The 21,701-nt window shown below is 43.8% G+C and overlaps 1 protein-coding gene and 1 long non-coding RNA gene across 3 annotated transcripts in view; one reads left to right on the top strand and one right to left on the bottom strand.

Moving 5' to 3' along the window:
* The window catches only part of CLGN (calmegin), a 91,338-nt gene extending 76,730 nt beyond the window's left edge, over positions 1-14,608 (bottom strand). For both annotated transcript variants that reach the window (XM_084627412.1, XM_084627411.1), the window contains exon 1: positions 14,492-14,608. The gene's annotated coding sequence lies outside the window, so the exon portion shown is untranslated. The remainder of the gene's footprint in view (positions 1-14,491) is intronic.
* Positions 14,609-15,461: 853 nt separating this feature from the next.
* Positions 15,462-21,701, top strand: part of LOC311519486 — a 54,343-nt gene continuing 48,103 nt past the window's right edge. Inside the window, exon 1 of the long non-coding RNA XR_014711288.1 lies at positions 15,462-15,593. This is a non-coding gene — a long non-coding RNA (uncharacterized lncRNA). The remainder of the gene's footprint in view (positions 15,594-21,701) is intronic.

Below are 21,701 nucleotides of genomic sequence, written 5' to 3' on the forward strand. Positions count from 1 at the left end.
CACTTGCTCTCTTCAGGTTAGTGGTAAGCACAGTCCAACCTCCAAGCATTCTCCCCCCCCCCCCCCCCCCGGGCCACTGCTTCCATAGTAGCAGCTTACCAGTTTCCCTTCAGATGACCACTCTTATGTGTATAGGGAAAACAAGTTTAACTAAGTAGCGATTTCAGACAGCGAACAGAAATACTGGAAACAAAATAAAATCATAACATACATTCTAGAACCTAGATTTAACTAGTTATTGTTTCACAGTATTGCTCAATGTTTTTAAGGCAGGTACGCGGTGATCCTTTTTTCATGAAATACACACACAGAGCTCGTCTCCTCCCTTTGCACCACAATTTACACCCCAAAACCCATTGTCTTTACTTGTAGACTGGATGCCCTCTGCTGTATTATCCCCCCACAGATCTCCTCTTATGTGAATTCACATTCTATCCATTAGCACTAGGCTCTGTAAGACAAATGTATAGTGTCTCACAACATAAAATGACCAGCCAGAGAGTTTACAGCCCCTTGCCTGCCTCCTGATGACTTGTTTTAAATTACACACCTTATGGACACAGTTTTAATTATAGATAGATTACTCCTTAAATATTATCCAAACAGATAAGCTATTACCAACAGGAGAATGGGTTTGTTTGGGGTGAGGGTGGAGGGAGAAAACCTTTTGTAGTGATAAACACCCATTTTTTCATGATTTGTGTGTATAAAAACAAATATCTTCTGTATTTTCCACAGTATGCATCTGATGAAGTAAGCTGTAGCTCACGAAAGCTTATGCTCAAATAAATTGGTTAGTCTCTAATGTGCCATAAGTACCCCTTTTCTTTTAGCTCGTTAGAGACCTTGCTTGCCAAACTATTATATACATCTCTGTAAACCCTTATGCCAGGGGATCTCTGTCAACCCTTACGTATCCCTTATACCACTGCCAGGTGGCATCAAGGGGGTCCCTAGATCACACCGACGTAGGCACTTATAGACTATGATCAAGTCATCTTTTATCCTCCTCTTTCTCACACTACATAGACTGAGCTCCTTGAGTCTATCACAAAGACATTTTCAAATCCTTTAATCATTCTCATGCATCTTCTCTGAACTCCTTCCAATTTATCAACAACCTTCTTGAGTTGCAGACACCAGAACAGGACACAGTATTGTAGCAGCAGTCACACCAGTGTCAAATATTCTACCCCTACTTGATGCTCTCATTTAGGCATCTAAAAATCACATTACTCTTTTCACCACAACACAAGTTCAGCCGATAGTCCACCATTCAAAAGTCCTTTTCAAACTCACTGCTTCCCATAATAGAAGACCCCCATCTCATCCTACAAGTATGGCATATATTCTTTGTTCCTTGAGAAAAGACTAATAATTTGGCCATATTAAAATGCACAATGTTAGCTTGTGCCCAGCTTACCAAATGATCCAGATCACTGTAACAGTAGCTGTCCTCTTTGCTATTTACCGTTGCTCAAGCCTTAGGTCATCTCCGAACTTTATCAGTGATTTTATATTCTCATTGACAAAAGTGTTAAATAGCATAGGGCCAAGAACCAGTCCTTGTGGGACCACACTGGAAACACCTTCTTCGATGACACCTCCCCATTTACAACTACCTATTGAGACCTATCTCATGGGTGACTGCTGTAACTTTAAACTTCAGTCACCTAAAGGATCAGTCCTCTGTTTCTTTATAGCTATGGAACAGGAGTAGGGCAGCACGACTGTTTTCTGCACAACCTCATACCACCACCTTTTTAGTTTTCCAGTGGAGGTCTCACCACATTTGTCTTCCTCACAGTAATTTATTCTACCAGTTGACGTACGTTAGTTATGGAGTTAATAGAGCTTCCATCTTCGATTCTTCTTTGAAAAGGTAGTATTTAGCCTAGGTCCTTACTTTGTCCACAGCCAAGAAACCACTTATACAAGTCTATTTCTCTCCCTTATTTTTGCCTTAAATCTAGACATCTTTAAGAACACAGTTTAATGCTTTGGTCCAGTGATACTACACTTTAATGACACCTGAAGATTGGAGAAAGTCAGATCTTATTCTTTCTTCATGGGAATCTTTTTAAAACAAGCATTTTTTAAAAAAAGTCTCAGTAGATCGAACGAAATATGCCAAGTCAGAAAAACTCCCAATAAAATCCTCAAAGCCTTAGGTTGCATACCATACAGCTTTGTTCAATTATATTTGCAATTCCTTCAAACGCTACAAGAGCGACATTCCTTCCTCAGCTGAGAAGTCTTTGGTTCTTTCCGTTTCATTTGATATAAACTAATCAAGCAAATAAAATTAAGGTTATAAAAATAAAGTTCTCAGATTTTAAACTTGTGTTTGATATTTCTTCCCTTCCCAGGAATGTATTTTTCTTGCTAATTCCAATAAGTAGAATCCAGATCAGCACATGCCCATGTATGAGAAACAGAAGATTTCTTACTTGCTATTTCTATTTCTCACAATGGAGGATATCCACTGGTCTGCACAGACTCTCCACACATATAATATATAATATAGAATTAACACTTCCATAATCTACAAAGGTATTATGTTTTGTGCAGTTTCAGTTTTGGAAGTCATCTCCTGTGAAGAGACTGTAGTACTACAGGAGAAAGGAAAATTCTACAGCCTAAACTGCCTCCACTAAGGTGGCATGAGCAGGAATAAACCGTGAGTATCATCCAGACCCTCTTTATTACAAGAAATAAAGTTATAGGTAAGGAAATTAATTTCTCTCCTCTTTTAAAAAACCCTACTCTTTAAATTGTCTTGAGAGATTGTTGTGAGGCACCTCCTCAGACTATTCCAGTCCAGATCCACGAAGACCCCCTTTTTCTGTCGAAGGTAAAGAGACCATGAGAAAAAAGTGATGTTATTTTTCCAACTCTTCTTAGATCTTCTGCCCACTCTTCTCTTTTTGGGAGTGGAGATTTAGGAGATGGGAGAAGAAAAAGTGAGAGGAATTTCAAAAACCATCCTCATAACTCTACTTAAGATAGAGACGGCTTTGTGTGGTAATCGCTCCTGTCATCATATAATCATTGGATGACCCAATCAATAAGTAAGAGTATACTAATATAAGAGAGGTCTCCAATAGTATCCAGGGATTATGATACCCAAATCAGACCAGTTTCTTTGCCTTTATAATACAAACTCATTTAACCACTTTACAAAAAGTACAAAGTTTGTTCTGTAAAGCCTCCAAGACATTACAGCGCTTGCCTTTTGCATTCCCAGTGTCACCAACCCCTGTATGCTAGTCATTAACAGGGATTCTGCTGAGAAGAGATTAATAGTAATCTCCTAAATCCACCTTTTACCTCAAGTCCCCAACTGTCATCTGTGGGAGGTATGGTGAGAAGAAGAGTTCCATTCATGGCTTCTCATAATTGTTTGAGATGTGACTGTTCTTTTTTAAGATGTCTTTTGGAGTTTTGGGGGAGGTGTTTCTGAAGCTGTATACAATATATTTAGATTGCAGTAGCACCCACAAGATGTATTAAACCAAAACACTGAGGAAAACAGTTTCTGTACCACAAAGAACATACATTTATAAATCTGTGGAGCAGTCTCGGATTTTCTAGATTTAACCTGCATTTCTATATTCCTGTCAACCACAGTGCAGTGACAAGTCTGATGTTAGAAGAACTTGAAATTATGATTTTCTTTGTAATTTCTATAGGTAAGTGCTATCCATCTGCCCTAAAGATTAAATCTTGTAGAGAAAAGCGATACAGGCAAGGCCTAAAAGGGCCAGAAGACTGGGGGAAAGCTTCTAAGAGAGTAGTGGCAGAACTTTCATTCAAGACAATGTTTTGGTTGACAGTTCTGTTCCAGCTGACTCCAGAGTGGGAATGACACAATCCTATCACTGAGAATGGTGGGAAATACTTTAGCCTTATACAGTGTTCCAGTATGCTTTAAAAGAATTAGTTGTCACTGTAAACATAAAAAGATTTCCTCTAAACAAATGAAAGGAGATATCCCCAATGCTAATCATACAGAAGACTCTCCTTTCCACATGCAAGCAGCTTAATGAATTGTTGCACATGCTACCTCTCCTGCAATTTGTTACTACACTTATAGTCTCTTTTCCTAAGGTTATTATGCAGAAAGCAATACAATGTTTGGCACCTCATAGAAGAAGAAATATAATATCTACTGCAAAGAGTTTACAAGCTAGTGTCTGACATTAGCCAAAGAGAAAACCAAGACAGCCAGGGAGAAGCATAGGGAAAAGAGGAAGAACGAGGCATCATCCATATGATTATGCAATTATTCAGCAAGACTAGTGCAGAATACAAGGAAGATAAGCCACTCAGCCAAATACAAAAATATGTGACTTATTTAGCTAGTCTCTTGCAGGCATTGCAGAAGAACTGGATCCAGCTCAAGAAGAGCATTCCAGATCTAAGGGAGGACGTAGAAGCAACTGAAGGCATGTCTACATTACAAAATTAGGTCGATTTTATAGAAGTCAATCTTTAGTAAGCGATTTTATACAGTCGATCATGCGTATCCCCACTAAGCGCATTAGGTCGATGGAGTGTGTCCTCAATACTGTGGCTAGCATAGGCTCACGGAATGGTGCACTGTGGGTAGCTATCCCACAGTCCCCACTACTCATTGGAATTCTGGGTTAAGATCCCAATGCCTGATAGGGCAAAAACATTGTCACGGGTGGTTTGGGGGTACGTCATCAGTCTCCCCTCCCTCCATAAAAGCAATAGCAAACAATCATTTCACGTCTTTATTCCTGGGTTATCTGTGCAGATGCCATAGCATGGAGCTCACTCAGCTGCACACTGATTGCGAGCATTGTAAACACCTCTTACATTATTCTGCAGTATGTGCAGAGCCTGGCTAGGAGTCGCCAGCACAAGGAAGATTGTGAGGAAAGGGACACAGATGTTCCTGAAAGCATGGGATGTGGCAATTGGGATATCATGGTGGCATTAGAGCATGCTGATACAATGGAACGCTGATTCTGGGCCCGACAAACAAGCACAGACTGGTGGGACCCACATAGTGTTGCGGGTATAGAGTGATTCCCAGTGGCTGTGAAACTTTTGCATGCATAAGGCCACTTTCATGGAATTTTGTGAGTTGCCTTTCCTCACCCCAAAGCACAGGAATACCAAGATGAGAGCTGCCCTGACAGTTGAGAAGCAAGTGTCGATAGCCCTGTGGAAGCTTGCAATGCATGACTGCTACCAGTCAGCCGGGAATCAATTCGGAGTGGGCAAATCTACCGTGGGGGCTGCTGCAATCCAAGTAGCCAGGGCAATCAATATCCTTCTGCTAAGAAGGTAGTAACTGGGAAATGTGCAGGTCATAGTGGATGGCTTTGCTGCAATGTGGTTCCTAACTGTGGTGGGGCAATAGAACATATATCCCTATCTTGGCCCTAGAGCACCTTGTCAACCAGTACATAAACCGTAACGGGTACTTCTCAAGGGTGCTGCAAGCACTGGAGGATCACAAGGTTCCATTTCACAGACATCAATGTTGGATGGTTGGGAAAGGTGCATGACGCTCTCATCTTTCGGAGCTCCAGGCTGTTCTGAAAGCAGCAAGGGACTTTCTTCCCAGACCAGAAAATTATTGTTGGGGATGGTGAAATGCCAATAGTTATCCTTAGGGACCCAGCCTATCCCTTGCTCCCACAGCTCATGAAGCCATACATAGGCAGCCTGGACAGCAATAAGAAGTTCAACTATAGGCTGAGCAAGTGCAGAATGGTGATAGAATGTGCCTTGGGATGTTTATAGGGGCACTGGCGCTGTCTGCGGACGTTAGACCTCAGTGAATGCAATATTTGCATTGTTATTGCTATTTGCTCCATAATATCTGTGAGAGTAAGGGGGAAGATGGGGGGGGGGGGTTGAGGCAAATCGGCTAGTGGCCAATTTTGAACAGCCAGGGCAGGGCAATTAGAAGAGCACACCGAGGCATGCTGTGCATCAGAGAGGCTTTGAAAAATAGTTTCATGACTGACTAGGTTATGGTGCGGCAGTTGTGTCCTTAATGTAAACCCAACCACTTCAGTGAATGTACTTTGCTGTAATCCAATCCCCCTCCCTTTGGCCACAGCTGGCATAGGAAATAAAGTCCCTATTGTTCTGAATCCATCCATTCTTTAAAACAAACTTTGGGATCACTGACAAAACTGAGTAGTAAAAAGGTAGCCTGGATGTACAAAGGGTTTGATAATGGGATGGGGGAGGAGGGAAGGACAAGGCCACATTGTAGCCACACTACAAATCAAAGCTATTTGAATGACGGCCTTCTGTTGCTTGTGCCATCCCCTGGAGTTGAGTGGCAGGGTTCCCGGAGACTTCCCCCCGCCCCACATTCTTAGGCGTCCAGCTGAGGAGGATATGGAACTTGGCGAGGAGGGCAGGCGGTTACACACTAGATGCAGCAGGTGTCCGCACTCTAGTTGCCTTTCCTACAGATCCACCAGACGCCTCATCATGTCCATGTGCTCCCCCATTAGCCTCAGCATCTCCTCCTGCATGTTCCGATCATGCTCACTGAATGCTTTCCTGGCCTCTGCCACTGAATGCCTCCAGCATTCAGCTGTGCCCTATCAGTGTGGGAGGACTGCATGAGCTCAGAAAACATGTCATCGCGAATGAGTTTTTTTCACCTTCTAATCTGCGATAAACTCAGGGATGGAGTTGATGCAGGGAGCATAGAAACAGTTGCAGCTCCAGCGGGGCTGGGGGGGGGGGGGGAGAAAGTAGATTTTAAGATATACATGTATGAGACCAAAAGGGAGATTCTTTCACAGTGAATCAAGCAATTCACAGCAGACAGCACATGTGTTTTAGGTACAAGGTTGCATTTTGCCTTTTATATTGAGCGCCTGCTGGTATGGTGACACATCACACATGGCTGGGCAACAGAATTCGGTTTCCAGGCAGCCGGGGTAAGCCAAAGGGTACGTGGGGTTGGCTTCTTCCGCGTTCATAACATGTGGGAATGGTTTCAAAGTGCAGCACCTTCCTTTCCCATAGCAACCAATGCTGGTTGGGTTTGCTGTTTAAAAGGAGGGGCTGCAGTTTTGGGGTGGATGTGCAACACACACTTCTCCAGGATGATCCCTTTTAGCCAAGCACAAACAGCCCAGCATGAACAGGGATGAGTAATGTGTCAGGGGAATTTTTGTAAGGGACCAGTAATCCCCTCTGTTTGGTGATCCCTATTTCAACCAGGTGACCGTGAATGATATCACTCTTGAGGCTGACACAGAAAGATAAAGACCGAAAGTTGCATGAATGTGACCAAAACCCAGGACCATTTGCTGCCATGCTTTGTGCTGCAATGATTCCAGACCATCTGCTACTTGCTTGGCGTAGTAAAGTGTCCTACCTTGGAGGACGAAATAAGGCAGCCTTCCCCAGAAACCTTCTGGAAAGGCTTTTAGAGTACCTCCAGGAGAGCTTCATGGAGATGTCCCTGGAGGATTCCTGCTCCATCCCCATATACGTTAACAAATTTTTCTCGTAGCTGTACTGGCCGTGAATACCTCCCAGTTGTTCAGGTCAAACAAAACAATAAAAAACAATTTAACCCCTGTAGTGTCCTTACAAAATGTGCACTTACCAGAGGTGCCTCCTCTGCCTTCAGGGTCCAGGAACAACATGCCCTGGGAGGATATTGGCTCCAGGGTGAGGAAAAGGTCCTGGCTGCTGGGGAGAACAGATTCTCCTCTTCCACAAAATCCTCACCCGTGTTGCATGAGGCTGCTGCCTTACAGGTGTCCATGGAGAGTGGTGGGGTACTGGTAGGTTCCCTGCTAGAATGGCATGCAGCTGATCACAGAAGCGGCACGTATGGATTCTGACCCGGAGTGACAGTTTACCTCCTTTGTCTTTTGGTAGGCTTCCCTGAGCTCCTTAATTTTCACGCGGCACTGCTGTGTCTCCCTGGTGTATTCTCTGTCCAACATGCCCTGTGTGATTTTGGCATATATATCAGCATTTCTTCTGCTGGATCAGAGTTCTGCCTGCACAGATTCTTCTCCCCATACAGCAATCAGATCCAGTGTCTCCTGTTCGCTCTATGCTGGAGCTCGTTTGCAATTCTGAGACTGCAGTCACCTGTTCTGCTGAGCTCACCATGCTGACCAAACAGAAATGAAATTCAAAAGTTCCCAGTGCTTCTTCTGTGTACCTGGCTAGTGCATTGGAGTCAAAAGTGCTGTCCAGAGCGGTCACATTGGAGCACTCTGGGATAGCTCCCGGAGGCCAATACCATTGAATTGCATCTGCACTACCCCAAATTCGACTCATGAAGGTCAATTTTAGCACTACTCCCCTTGTCGGGGAGGAGTAGAGCAGTCGATTTTAAGAGCCCTTTAGGTTGGTTGTGTAGATGCATTCATTATAAAAAAAAACACACGACCTAACACGGCTAAATTCGACCTAATCTCATAGCGTAGACCAGGCCTGAGTGGTGACACAGTGGTGGAATACAAAGAAACATGGCAACAGAGTTAGTATCTTTGATGGAATGAAGTGAATAGGGGTGATGTAATAAGAAAGAGGCAAAGTTATGCAGGGCCTTGAAGATTAGTGCAAGTAGTTCAAACTTACTGTGAGGGATAAGGAAAGACAGTGGAGATACTCAGAGAAGGGATATTCATTGAATAAAGTTTGAGGGGAAAATATACTTTGTTTCCTACAACAAGCAAGCTCCAATTCTGGACTTCCCAATGATATCAAGCTGAAAATACAGTTGCAAAGACAGACATTAAAATAGAATTAAAATAGCTTTAGCTATCAGGTCACCCCAAATTACAGATGTTCATTAGATACCCATAAAAGAATGTTATACTGCTTGCCAGTTGCCAAGAAAACACTTGAAGTTCTTTTGAGGGGAAAAAGAAAGTTAGTACAGGTGGCAGCTTTGCTTGCAAAGGAAAAAATGATAGGTTCCTTCAAGTAAGCACCAAGAAAGAGAGAGGTTAGCTTTATGGCTTAGCTATCCCTTTCAAAGACTAAGCAAATCATGCTGTGGATTTGACCAAAAAGAAGTTACCTGGGGTGAAATCCTGGTCCCATTGACTTAAACACTAAGGATGAAATCCTGGCCTCATTGATTACTTTGATACTGACCTGCTGTGTGGCATTGGGCAAGTCACTTTACATAGACAAGACAGAGCAGATGAGAGGGGAACTGGGCATAGAAAGGTAAAGACTAAGCAGTTTGCAGCAAAAAGATTGTATCTTACTGTGTAATTTGTACTGTGCCAAGTGCCCTCTGGCTCCAGTCTGGGCTGGGGCCTCTAGGCACTACTGGAATACAAGTTACACAAGACAGATCAGGAAGGTTTTGGAGCAGATTTAAGACAAAAACCCAAGTTAGTGATTTATTCAGGAACACCAATACAACATTGTGTTGAACATGCCAGTATATTACAAGTTATTACAGCAGCACCAGAAGCCCCAGTCAGAATCCAGATCTCCTTCTGCTAAGCACTGTACAGACACATACAAAGATGATCCCTGCCCCATAAAGATTTTTAATCTACACTGTAGCAATTTCCACTATCATTTCAAACCTGGGACAATTATCGTTTTCTATATTTCTTAACTCTACTAGCAGATTAGATTTCTTTGGGGATCTATTTTCCCCTAACCTAGTGGGGACCACTTTAAAAAACAGACTACCAATATACAAAAGAATGTACATAGTACCTATTTCTTTCTGATCACCTTTAAAGCCTGCTACTCAATGCAAGAGAGAATCAGAGAGAGAACTCTTTGTCCTGAATACATTTAGATGTACAGGGGTAACAACAACAACAAAAAATGCAGTTTAAACCCTCTGCTGAAAGATCCAATTAACTGAAATGTAGGGTCTCTAATCCCTGACTGGCCCAACACATTTGTAATCGTTAACATTTGTGATGAAGAATTAAGAGTGGGTTTACCCACAGTTAACTTTAGACAGGACAAAATGCATGAGGTGGTCTTTTTCCAAACATTCAAACAAAACAGAGAACACAGTGAAGAGATGGTTATTTGGAAAGTTCCAAAATCATGGTCAGTAAATTTATTGCACATTAAAAGGAACCTGAGTAGGGAGAAGTCTTATTTAAACCACAGCACAGGGAGCAGACATTTCCCCATACTATCTAACCTGCACAATTGAACCCTGACCCAGAGAAGCTTACTTCTAAGGTTAAGAGTATTTTGTTCTCCATGTCTATTCAGTCCTTGGCCTCTGATTGAGGATGCCAATGTTCTTGTGGTTAGGTAACATGATCAAGGACCATCACATTATTTCTCCCAACAGCTATCAAATGCCCTCTTTTTTTTCCCCGATCTCTGTGCAACCTTAATGCATGTGCACAAAGGGGATGGATTATGATACAGTCTTTATTTACACAATCACATTCTAGTTTTTCCACAGAACCCCTGCCTCATTCAGTACACAGAGAATGATTCAGGATTACACAGTCAATGAGGCTGCTGTCAGTAAACCTCCCCCCTCCTCACCCAATCCACCCACCTCATCAGTTGAGGAAGTTGGAAGGTTTGTAGCAAGTGAGGTAGGGGACTGCATGAAGAGAAAGTATGATCTAATGACTGAAGCAGTTGAATACCATCACTGAGAAGTGGATTCTATCCCCGCCTCTACCAAAGAGCTGTTATATGATGAAGGGCAAATTATCTAAACTTGTCACACAATTAGGAGAGGGAAGCAGAGAAGCAGCAGCATTAAGCAACACACTTGTGGGCCCTGGAAGCTGAGAGGCAGAAAGAGAAGAAGAAAGCAGCTGCACACCAGTGAGTCATTCAGCTGGAAGAGAAGAAAACCCTAGAGAGAGGCTATAACACCTAACCACCATGGAGAAACATGGACAGATCCCACAGCTCGCATTACTTTCTCATTAAGATACACTCAGCTGAGATAAGCAGTGTTCTGCATACAAAAAGATTGCAAAGAAGAATACTTTGCCATTTTTGAAAGATTCTGTGAGGTGTATAACAGCAGCCATATTGGGCCAGACTAATGGTCTATCTAGCCCAATATCTTGTCTTCCGGTGCCAAATGCTTCAGAGGGAATGAACAGAAAAGGGCAATTAAGTGATCCATCCTCTGTTGTCCAGTCCCAGCTTTTGGCTGTCAGAAGTTTAGGGACAGCCAGAGCATGAGGCTGCATCCCTGTCCATCTTGGCTAATAGCCATTGATGGACCTGTACATCCATAAAGTTCCAGAGAACAAGACAGACCCATTTTTGATTCTCGGGGAAAGCTTTAAATGTATTTAACAAAAGGAATTGAACAAGCATTGAAATATGGTGAATTTAAAAAGGTGTATTGCAAAGGTTACAGATTACTCCTGAGGTGCATAGAACAAGATTTACAAGACTTAAAATGAATGAAAAAGAGAGTCAGAATATTATATATAAACTGTGTGATTTGATGAAAACTGGGTCAAAGGGAAGAGGAGGGGAGGGGGGCAGGCGTGGGTGGCATTTTGTTCCTGGGAAGAGAAAGGACCGATGGGAGCCCTGGCAGTCTCCTCCCCAGACTATATCCTCCCTTGGGAATCTCACTGGCAGACCCCATGTACAGAACAGTTCAAGAAGGCGTTTCACATGTGTTTTGACTGAACGCCCAAGAAATAATTGCCCTAAACTGAAATAAGATAAGTCCATACCCCATCCAGCCTAACTTTATGCGCCTGTCCTTAAAACAGGATCCAAAGAGGTAACTGCAGGTCTTCTGATTAGTTTTGTGAGGTCCGACACATTGAAGGTTAACGTGGTTACTTTGGCAACTTTAGCAAAGAAAGCATTTGGTAGAGACACTGGTGCACAGATTTCTCTGGTCAGGGAAAGCACGGTTAAATAGACAGACATGCTCGCTGGGGAGAATAAACAAGTCCTAGCATTGGGGTGATAAAAACTCCCTTTATCTTTAGAGAAAATACAAGCAGAGAGGGATGATCCAGAGGGAACTCAGAAAGTTGGCATGCTGGGTAGTATTCCAACAGCAGTTCTTGTGGGACATTATATTTTGTCTACATCTAAAGTGGTTAATATAGTAACTCACAGCAAGAAGCAATATTGTTCTGTGATCTTAGGAGATAATTGTGCAGAAAAAGCAGCAGCAAAGGGTGGAGGAGATGGCCCCAGCTCAGCAGGAGAAAGCAATGTGCTTTCAGGCGTGGGAGGGGCCGAAGCCAGCTCCAGCATAGCAGAGGAGAGCAACACACCTACAGAGTTAGAGGATGAGGAAGAGGTAACCCCTATAACTGAAGCAGCTTTGCCAGTTGTCAGCTGCTAGGGTTTTGCAGATCAATAGACCCCACACTAAAAAGCATCCATGGGTACATCCTTAAGGGGCAGGGAGGGAAAACAGGGAAAGGTGGGGTTTTTTTTTGGCGTTTGTAAGAGAAAGGATGATTATACAGGGAAGTTCCCACAAGCAAAAGTTAAAAGCCATGGGAAACCTTACAAGCAATTGATTGTGCTAACACAATTGTCCTTTTGCCAGTCACTTGGGGGCACAGGATAAAAATTTTTACTGGCCAGGGATACAGAATTAGAGATATTGCAGATTTAGTGACTTATGTCAGATGAGAAAGAGACCTGCAGGACCCCCAGAAGTTCCAGTACGTCCCTTGCCTGTGATACAAGAGGCATTTTTAGGGTAGCAATGGATATTTGGGGCCCTATGTCACATCCTACATCTGAGGAGACAAAGGAACCAAACACTTCATGCTCCATGCATAGGGTCCTGGTCAAAGGGTCTGGGTCAGCCATGCTGGAGAAAGAACAATTGGTGAGAAAGCTACTTTGAGCTAAGTCTGTAGCTTGTTTAGTTAGGTCTCGGGCATCAAAAAGCATATTTTTGTTTGTAACCCATTCTATCTTCAATCACTTAACCTTTGTTTTAATTTTTACTATAATACAACTCTGTGCTGTGTTTGAATTGAAGTGATCGTTAGCTCCAGTTAAAGTGATAACCTGTGCTTGTGTCTTTTACAGGAGCAATGGACCTTAGTTCCCCGAGTATTCCAGGAGAGGGGTGGACTCTTCATGGCAGACAGTTTTGAGGAAATTCAGGAGTTGGGTTATCCTCCAAGTAGTAACTACGGCTGGTGAAGGCCAGGGTGGGGCTGTTGTGTTGTAGGCAGGCTGCTGGGGTCAGAGCACTGGATCAGGGCTCCACAGCATACAGACATTCAGGGAACCACATGCTTGTCTGTGAGCTGGTGGCATCCGAGCTCTGAGCCACAAGCAGCAAAGTATTTAAGACACCCAGGATTACAGGACAGAAAGTGACAACCCCTTACTAGGCTGGGTTGAACCCCAAAATATTACAGTGCACCAAGGAAGCCCTCCTGTAATAAGAGCAGATTTAGTGCAGCTAACATGTAAGATTAACAATATATTCAACATGGATATCTATGTTTAAAGCTACCCACAAATGAAGGCAAGCATATGTTCAGAATCAAGAAGCTATATCCAGCTCAGGTAACACACCCCACAAATCCAGGGCCTACATTTTGACAAAGACCCATCACACGGGCCTTAAGGAGGGTGCATTCCAGGGCAGTGCAACCCTCCTCCTCAGCCCCCTCCTGGCCCCAGGGATCTGACTGCAGCACAACTTGGCAGCACATGCTCAAGAGCAGCTAAAACCAGAGTCCCAGAGTGTGATTGAGCCTAACCAACAGAAACCAGCCAGTTAGGTGCAATTAGCCACAACTTCCCCAGTCAGGCAGATAAATAGGGGACCTGCTTATTTTTATACTCGCCTTAGCTATACAACTCCTGCTGTCAGTCCCCCGCCCCCATACGGAGCTAATTGCTGTTGTTCTCTCTGGCTGGTCCCACTAGGTCCCAGAGCAGCTCTAGGGAGAGGCGGGCAGGTGCTGCCGGGAAGGGCAGGAAGCTCTCTGCCCCATCCTTGGGGGCGGGGGGGCAGTTTGAACGAAGTCAGATGTCAGCTTGGACGCTGGAGCCACTACACTGAAGAGAGGGGGCATAAGACTGAACGCGCTCCCGGGGAACCCCGTGAAGCGCGCGCCCAGCAGGGAACGCGCAGCGCCTACAGCTGGCGCTTGGAAGCCTCATGCCACTGACATTCTAACGGTAAAATAACGGCCTCACCCGCGTGCCGAGGGGTCACCAGCGGGGCGGGGGGGGGGGGGGTCGGCACGGCAGGAGAACGGCCTCCACTCCCGACTTCCTCCGCGCAGCCCCTGCCTGAGGGCCGCCGCGTTCCTGAGCGCCTGCGGAGCCCGGGCCTCCCGCTAACAGTTGACCAAGGGAGCAGCTGCCCCAGCGCCGTCACTCGCCTGCGCAGCGCGAAGCGAGACCCGGGCAGAGCTCCACTCTGGTCCCGCGCGGTGAAGCTCATAACCCCAAGCCTCTACACAGCGAGCAGGACCGGAGGTAGCCCGCCCAGCGTGGCTCAGAGACGTTTAGCCGCACCCGGGAAGACAGTTACCGGCAAGATAGAAGGTCCCGTCCGCCTCGCTCTCCGGTAAAGCCGGGCGGCGTTTCCCAGCGCATCACGTATATTGAACTGCGCGTGCGCTGTTGCACTCTTGGGGATGCTAGCGCTGAAGAGCAGGTGCTGCCGGGCAGCCGGAGCCAATCCGCGCACGCTCTGAACAGATCAAGCGAATCACAACTCGGAACCATCCCGGCGCAACTCACTGGCTGCGGACTCCCCGCCCGAGCCAATCACGGCTCAGTCCGCGGCGGTCAGAGCCCAGCACGTGCCGGCTAAGCCAATCACAATCAGCCCCCAAGGGACTACTCGCGGCGCCGCGCATCAGTTACTGCTCAGTCTACTCCGCTAGATTCAGTGGCCAGTCCCTGCGTGGGAGCTGGGAAACAGTTACCAGTTTGCTGCCGCCCCGCTTCCTGGCCAGGGCAAGGAACTGGGTCTGCGAGCTCAGTCCCCGGGCTTGGCGCGCTTCACCCAGCACAAAGCGTCAGCACCTGCCATGGCTCCCGCGTTAAGGCTGTTCCAATAGCAGGGATTCAACCTCCTGTGCATGGAAAGTACAAGCTGTCCTCCCTCCACTTACAGCGCGTGCACTGGAGAGTGGATTTCTGAAAGGGGACTAGAAAACCCGTTCGCCTCTGAGCTACAGAAGAATTACAGGCCGCTGGTTCTTTGAGATCTTTAGCATCTGGCAGTCTTTACAGTCTTACGTTTGGAAGATCAATCCGAACAAACACAGACTCGTCTAACTTTCCATAGAGTTAAAATCAACCGAAATCTTATGGGCAATATTTGAAAGAAGAGGTTGTAATTAAACTAATATTAATGATTGTTGTATCTGATTGATATGATTAGATTACAAATAGGCTAAGGCAGTTTAGTGGGGACATTATGACATCAGAAATAAAGCAACCACCACCATTCTCTACAGCTAATTTTTGTGCAACAACTTTATTGGCTATAATGAGATAAGATCGGTGACATATCTTTTCCTGGACCATATCTGTTGGTGAAAAAGACAAACTTTTGAGTTAAACAGAGCTCTTCTGGTCTGGGAAAGGTATTCAGTGTCAAAGCTAAATACAAAGTGGAACAGGTAAGGAATGAACATATGTTGCCCAAAATCATTCCAAGGGAAATGGGCATTAACACATGACGAAGGAGGATGAGTGGATTACAGATTGTGGTAATGAGCAGTAAATCCAGCATCTTTATTAAATCCATGATTTTTGGTGTCTAGTAGAGTTCTGAATTTAAGTTCCCAAGCTTGTCTTTTGACGATGTTATGCATGTTTCCTTTAAAAGCAAAGACTGAGGGGTCAGATATGGAGCAATGGTTTTGTGAAGTGTGTTCACTCATAGGTGACATTTTGTTTTTGTCTTACCATTTTTCTGTGTGAGTTCATGAGAGGGCAGAGCAATTGTCTTATTTCATCTACATAGTTGTTACTGGGGCATTTAACACACTGGATGACATAGAGTATACCAGATGTGCTTATAGGCCAGGATTTTGAAAGCTGTGTTGTCAGGGGTTATTGATCATTGTAGCAGTGAAGCAATGTCTGCAGGTTTGCATCAGTTGTTCTGGCTGGGTCTGGTGCTGCTTTGAGTTGGTGTGTGGGGAGGTTCTGATGATGAGGTTGGGGAGCTGTCTGAAGACCAGAAGAGGGGGGTTCAGGAGAAATTCCTTCCAGAATGTGGTTTCCGTCGGCTGTACGTGTTTAATGATTCCTCATAGAGGTTCAAGGAGGGGTGTATAGTCAGAGGGTTTTTTTCCCCTTGTATTGAAGCAGGTTCTCCTGGGGTATTTAGGTGGATGCAATCTACTTTCTGGTGGAGTGTCCTTGTTTGGTAAAGGTGGGTTTTAAGTGTGTTAAGGTGTGTATTCCTGACTTTCTCCTTGAAGTTTATTCTGTGGTACCTGATGGCCTGGTACTTGCAGATAACTGATTTCTTGGTGCGGTTGGGGTGGTTACTGCACCTGTGATGGTAACTGTGATGATCTGGGAGTTTCTTGTATATAGCTGTCATTGCTGAAGCTGATTATGGTGTTCAGGAAGTTGATGCTGGTGAGGGAGTGTTGCAATGACTCATCTGTATGAGAGACACTGGACACGTTTTCCAGAGTTCTCACTGGTAGATTACTTGACCCGCTGTCACTGCTCTTTGAAGATTTCATAGCTATATTCCATCTTGGGCATGTTTATCTATAAAACTTCTAATAAATGTTAAACTAAAGACATTTCCGGACCACGAAGAAAATTAAAATGGAGTTATGGTTGAGAGTATGTTTCAGTAACTTATGGATAAAAATCACTGTTAAAGTGTTGAAATAGTAGCAGTCTTCATAGAATTTGGAGGGAGAAGCAGTTTTCAGGAGGGAAGCTTCAGGCTGTGTGCATATGGTTTGAGTGATAGCTGCAGTTGTAGCAACTCTGTAACAGCTCTTTTAATAAAGAGAGAGTTTAATTTTAGAAACATATTTTTACCCAGCATGCGGTACTTAAAACAGTAATTAACACAAAACCAAGCATTATAAACCTGGGAAAATTCAGAGTTAAGATTACACTTAAAAGACATTCCAAAATGTTAAGATAAGAAATCCACAATTATGGAACACAAACAACCTTAATGTTGCCCAGTGGTGATGCCACAAAGGAAGAAAATAGGACAGTGTCTTTAATTTTTTTTTTAACTAATCTGGGTTCACAAATAGTAAAATGCCTTAAATACTGTAGGCTATTGTATAGTGTCACTGTATGGCATAGTTAAGATTGTTTGGGTGCCTTGGTATATACAACTATGAGCTAGTAGTTAAGGGGATGCTCTTGGGGAAGGAGGCAGGTTTATGAAGCAGCTCTAGAAATTCACATAGGTTATTAAGTCCCATTGTATTGAGACATACTTGAGCTGGATGGAAAACAGAAATCCCTTCCTGCAAAAAAATTTACATTTTTGAAAAAAAAAAATTGTCCTGAAATTTTTCCCACAAGGGGATTTCTAGAAAAATTCCATATCAGGAGAATGGAAGCTGAATGTTTTAGCTTCATAGCTGCATGCTGTGATGATTTGGGGAATCTATCTGTACAATTTATGAATTTTGTGTAGGTCAGGAACTCTATGTATTTTATCAGGCTGCAAACTCCATTTTGAATGTGCAGCTTGTTTGTCTTCTCTGTGGTCTCTTTACTGCCACATGGGTCTGAAATTCCTGCATGGGTAGTGGGAAAGGCCTAACAATAGAACATCATTACACTTTGACAAGCAGCCATCATTAAGAGGTCTTCTCCCCACTGCAAACCACTTTTTCAAGTCTAAACTCACCTGACATAGGGGGCTGAAAGTTATTAAAGGGCAGCAGCTGCTTTACTCGGGGGATCACTTTTCTCCAGCTCAAGATGAGAGAAGTAACCCAGCATGTAGGAACCTGATGAGGCAGTGGACCTGCCTGCCTCGTTACGTAAACAGAGATGGGTCTCCCAAGGAAAGGGTGAACTAGTAAGGGCCATATTGTGGTTAGGATGGTGGTAGTTTTCTAAGCGTATGTCTCTACTTGGAGCTAGGGGTGTAATTACCAACTGGCATAGACATACTGGTGCTAGCTCTCACTGAAGTAGCAAGCTAAAAATAGTAGTGTAACCAGGCTAACACAGGTGGCAGCAAGCGGTGGCACTGGCTAGCTATGCTGAGAACGTATGCTAGGGGTTCAGGCAGCTTTGTGTTTGGCACAGCTAGCCCATGCCACTGCTTGCTGCTGCCCAGGCTATCCTGGCTACACTAGTATTTTTAGTGCACTAGCTCCATTAGAGCTAGCATAAGTGTGTCCACACAAGCAGGGAATCACACTCCGAGCTATAAGTGGGGCTCTCTTGTGCTTCATTTGTTAAATAAGAGTTAGAACCCTGTGCAAAGTGTCTGTGCGTGTTATATGCTACACTTACACTGTGCCTCAAGAGAGTTAAAGTGTAACCCCAAATGCTCGGGTCTTTGGTGAGATTCTGGGAGAGGGTGTGTTTAAGCTAGAGGGGAATCTAAGAAGTCAGCACTGGTTCTGGGGTCTGGGCAGAGGACCACAAGGTCATGGCTCTCAGAAAGGAGGGTGCAGAGCCTCTGTCTAATACTGACAGTGTGCCTGTGGACCCCCAGGCTGCAACAGTGCTAGGCTCTGTTCAGACTCTGGAGGCTTAAAACACCTAGGTCCCTTCACAGCAGTCCAGCGAGTGCACATGAAGGGTCGCTCAACCAAATTTGTGACACTCATATGGAAGGTTTTTGTCCATTTTTCCAGGGAGAAAGTGATATTGACAAGAGCCTCCATGTGGGCATCTGTGGACCTATCATTTGGATTTTCCTGATGGATTTTTTTTTTGGGAGGGGGTAAATTTGAAAAAATCACTTTTGCAAAAAGGGCATTTCCCATCAGAAAAATCATTCTCCTGGAAAATTCCTAACTAGCTCTAATACATACTTACTGAGACTCTCACTTGGCTGGGGTAGGAAAGTCTTTCTTGCAGTCACTAGTTGAGGCAATTCGGCCCAAACCAAAGAAGAAAAGTCTCCCACTACAACTGGGACGTCTATCTCACATTCCTATCATACATTTAAGGAACAACTGAATGAGGGAATCAGTTTCAGCTATTCCAGACCGACTACTGGGCCCAGATCCATAAAAAGAGTGCCATTTACATGCATGTAATCCAAAGCAGGCAGGCTAATAAAAATACATCTGGAGAAAAAATTATTTATTGCAATAAATCAGATGTGTACAGATGTTTACAAAACATAGAAATATCCTGGCAAGACAGTTTATGCAACATAAAAAATAGAGTTAAACATCTACAAAGATTGTGATTTATAAGTAATGGAGAAAGAGGAAGAGTGGATGTGGAAGGTGGAACTCCCATGTGTGGTCTGTACATTAATTCAGATATTTTTAAAGATCTATTTTAATCTAAATAATTACAAGACAGTATTAATTTGTTTGGCCTACATATCTCAATTATATCTGAAGGATTATTCTTGTCTCAGAGGGATCTTTTCTCAGGGTGCATGCCTATTAGTATTAACAGTAGTTATGCACAGGTATCAAGACCACGTGGAGCTTCCCTTACTTATGCAACTGGTCACATAATGAAGGACAGTAGAATTTTTCCTGCAGAGCATAGAACCTTAAGATATCAATAAATAATTCAACAAAGAAATTAATAAAACCAGATGGATAATTCCTTTTAGACCTAACCAGATTTTAGGATTTTCCTTTAAAAGTCCATGGGGAAAATAAAAAAACTCTAAAACCGGACTGCTAAAACATAGGCACTAGAGGTCAGTCACTTTCTCACTGCACTTAAATGAAAATCAAATAGGTTGAACAAGCATCATTAGTATGTATTTGTCTGAAGTTTTTTCCGTATCTTTTAAACTAATTATTAATGTGTGTAATGAGTCTGAGGTAGCCTGTATTTTGGAGAATTTTTTTTTTAAAACCCCATTAAGGCAACATAGTCCTTGTACTAAAATAGTATTTCTTACTGAAAGAGCTCAGTGCCCTGCTTTGGAATCTGACATTTTGCCGTTTTATGTTTTATTTTTGTAACTGGCATTTACAATCCTTCCTTCATGCTTTGTGTTTACAATATTTGTTTGTATAATACACATGTATAATACAAAGAATACTTTTTTTCTCTATGAGGTCTCATATGATCTAATGTTCCTTATCCTCTTTTTCCACTTCTTTCAAGTATCAGCCAGCTCTGTTGCAATTCCCTGGCACTTACTGACAAATGTGTAGGTGGGACCATTGCCAGTTCTTTATGAGCCCACCAGGGGATTCTACAACAGCCATGTCACTGTCCCCAGACATTTCTTATGTAAGTTCTCTTGGTTCAGTGATCTGGTTTGCAGTGCAACTCTCAGGTTTGAGTCACAGTTTGAAGGGTCAGCATGAATGTACTGCCCGTTCAATAGCCTCTTCTTTTGAGCTAAACTCGTATATGGAGGGGCAAAACTATGGAGTTAATTCCCTGGAGTTGTAGGTTTGTAGCTTCCACTGTTAGCTTTAATGTAAAATAAATAATGTAAAGATGTTCAATATCTTCATAAATGATCTGGAGGATGGTGTGGATTGCACTCTCAGCAAATTTGCGGATGATACTAAACTGGGAGGAGTGGTAGATACGCTGGAGGGCAGGGATAGAATACAGAGGGACCTAGACAAATTGGAGGATTGGGCCAAAAGAAATCTGATGAGGTTCAATAAGGATAAGTGCAGGGTCCTGCACTTAGGACGGAAGAACCCAATGCATCGCTACAGACTAGGGACCGAATGGCTAGGCAGCAGTTCTGCGGAAAAGGACCTAGGGGTGACAGTGGACGAGAAGCTGGATATGAGTCAGCAGTGTGCCCTTGTTGCCAAGAAGGCCAATGGCATTTTGGGATGTATAAGTAGGGGCATAGCGAGCAGATCGAGGGACATGATCGTTCTCCTCTATTCGGCATTGGTGAGCCTCATCTGGAGTACTGTGTCCAGTTTTGGGCCCCACACTATAAGAAGGATGTGGATAAATTGGAGAGAGTCCAGCGAAGGGCAATAAAAATGATTAGGGGTCTGGAACACATGACTTATGAGGAGAGGCTGAGGGAACTGGGATTGTTTAGTCTGCAGAAGAGAAGAATGAGGGGGGATTTGATAGCTGCTTTCAACTACCTGAGAGGTGGTTCCAGAGAGGATGGTTCTAGACTATTCTCAGTGGTAGAAGAGGAGAGGACAAGGAGTAATGGTCTCAAGTTACAGTGGGGGAGGTTTAGGTTGGATATTAGGAAAAACTTTTTCACTAGGAGGGTGGTGAAACACTGGAATGCGTTACCTAGGGAGGTGGTAGAATCTCCTTCCTTAGAAGTTTTTAAGGTCAGGCTTGACAAAGCCCTGGCTGGGATGATTTAATTGGGGATTGGTCCTGCTTTGAGCAGGGGGTTGGACTAGATGACCTCCTGAGGTCCCTTCCAACCCTGATATTCTATGATTCTATGATTCTAAGCTACAGTAGGAAATTTTGATTACTGAGCCAGATTTCTGTTCTCATTTACACTGGTTTAAATCCAGAGTTGCTATTTATTTCAATGAAGTTACCCTGGACTTACACCACTGTAATGAAGAGCAGAATCAGGCCTGCTGACACCAAACTTTAACACTAACCTGCTAAAATTC

Source organism: Lepidochelys olivacea, assembly GCF_965140295.1.
Source record: "Lepidochelys olivacea isolate rLepOli2 genome assembly, chromosome: 4".
Taxonomy (NCBI): Eukaryota; Metazoa; Chordata; order Testudines; family Cheloniidae; genus Lepidochelys; species Lepidochelys olivacea.